Below are 2,137 nucleotides of genomic sequence, written 5' to 3' on the forward strand. Positions count from 1 at the left end.
TATCATGCATCATCCAACTGGGAACTAATTACATGTGGGGTCCCACAAGATTCCATTTTAGGGCCCTTACTTTTTCTATGTACATCAATGATCTTTCATCAATAACATTACCAGATGCCAAGTTCGTTTTGTTTGCTGATGATACAAACATTGCAATAAATAGCAAATCAAGTGAAGTCTTAGAAAGATCAGCTAATAAAATATTTGTGGACATTACTCACTGGTTCCTAGCCAATTCTTTGTCCTTAAACTTTGAAAAAACACACTACATGCAGCTCAAAACTTGTAAGGGGTGTCCCACGAGTATATGCCTAACATACGATGACAAGCAGATAGAAGAAGTGGACAGTGTTAAATTCTTGGGATTACAGTTTGATAATAAATTCAACTGGGAAAAGCACACCACAGAACTGCTGAAGCGTCTTAACAAATCTCTATTTGCAATGCAAATTGTGTCAGACATAGGGGATGTAAAAATGAAAAAGCTGGCACACTATGCTTACTTTCATTCCAAAATGTCATATGGGATTATTTTTTGGGGTAATTCATCAAGCCAAGCTAAAGTTTTCCGATCACAAAAATGTGCAGTAAGAGTTATATGTGGTGTGAACTCAAGAACATCCCACAGGAGCCTGTTTAGGGAACTAGGGATACTAACTACTGCTTCCCAGTATATTTATTCTTTAATGAAATTTGTCATTAAAATACATCACTTTATCAAACTAACACCTCAATTCATGGAATCAATACTAGAGATAAGAATAATCTTCACAAGGATTTAAAGTCACTTAGTCTTATATAAAAAGGTGTTCATTATTCAGGAACACACATTTTCAATAACTTGCCAGCAGCCATAAAAAACCTAACAACCAATGAGATTCAGTTTAAGAGAAGCCTAAAGGATTTATTGGTGGCCAACTCCTTCTACTCCATTGATATATATATATATATATATATATATATATATATATATATATATATATATAATATAAACTTCTGCACCATTTCAGTGCAGTAATGTGTTCATTGTAAATAAGTATTATAGTAGTTGTATTACAGGTTTATTATCTTATAAACAAATAAATAAACTATTTATTTTAAATTCAGTGCATTAGTATTTGTAAAATGATCCTTTCATATAGTGTTCATTAAAAAATGAAGATCATTCCACTTGGGACCTGTGGAATGGTACATTAGCTTATTTGTTTGAGTTGTAAATATTTGTCATGTATTGTTTTTGTGACATGTTCTACATCCTGGAGGACCTTCTCACTACGGATCAATTGGAATGAGAGTAAATCCAATCAATAGCGCCAGCTTTAAAACACATACGACAATACTATGTATTTGCTTTCGCATTTCAGGTGAATTCGTCGACGTGTTCGTCGATAGCGCCCTCAGCCATCGATAAGAAGGCTCACTACATATCAACTGACCGTTGCCTGAGTGACAACGCCGTCGTTTAAAGTAGTCAAGCGCTCACCTGTTGGCTTGACAACCATGCACGTGAAAACATTTTGCACAAACATTCACAAATCGTCCACACCCCCACGTGGCTCTAGTGTGCAGTTTCTCCTGTAAGCCTGACAATCGTGCATGTGAAAGCACTTGCAAATCCATTCACAAATCTAAAACTTCCTGGCAGATTAAAACTGTGTGCCGGACCGAGACTCGAACTCGGGACCTTTGCCTTTCACGGGCAAGCGCTCTACCAACTGAGCTACCCAAGCACGACTCATGCCCCGTCCTCACAGCTTTACTTCTGCTAGTATCTCGTCTCCTACCTTCCAAACTTCAGCGCACACTCCGCTGCAGAGTGAAAATCTCAATCTCATTCATTCACAAATCGTCCCCGCCCCCACACGACTCGAGTTTGCAGTACTCTCCTGCAAGCTTGACAACCATGCATGTGAAAACATTTTGCACAAGCATTCACTTATCTTCCTTGCCCTCACACAGCTTGAGTGTGTAGTTTATGTCCTCAGTACACCGAGTCAGGCAATGACGACATCGTTGTGCCTGCATTTTCATTTTAGGCGAGGAAAAGGGGTTACCTTGACGTGTGGTTTACATGAGAGTTAACGAAACAAAAAACTTATTTCTTCATTAACTATCTCAGTGAACCGCTCTGTACCCA

General features: G+C 38.2%; 1 non-coding gene across 1 annotated transcript; it reads right to left on the reverse strand.

Moving 5' to 3' along the window:
- Positions 1 to 1,656: 1,656 nt before the first annotated feature.
- Positions 1,657 to 1,731, reverse strand: Trnas-uga (transfer RNA serine (anticodon UGA)). Its single transcript has one exon. It is a non-coding gene; the product is annotated as a tRNA-Ser (tRNA).
- Between the last annotated feature and the right edge of the window lie 406 nt (positions 1,732 to 2,137).

Source organism: Schistocerca nitens, chromosome 5, assembly GCF_023898315.1.
Source record: "Schistocerca nitens isolate TAMUIC-IGC-003100 chromosome 5, iqSchNite1.1, whole genome shotgun sequence".
Classification (NCBI taxonomy): Eukaryota; Metazoa; Arthropoda; class Insecta; order Orthoptera; family Acrididae; genus Schistocerca; species Schistocerca nitens.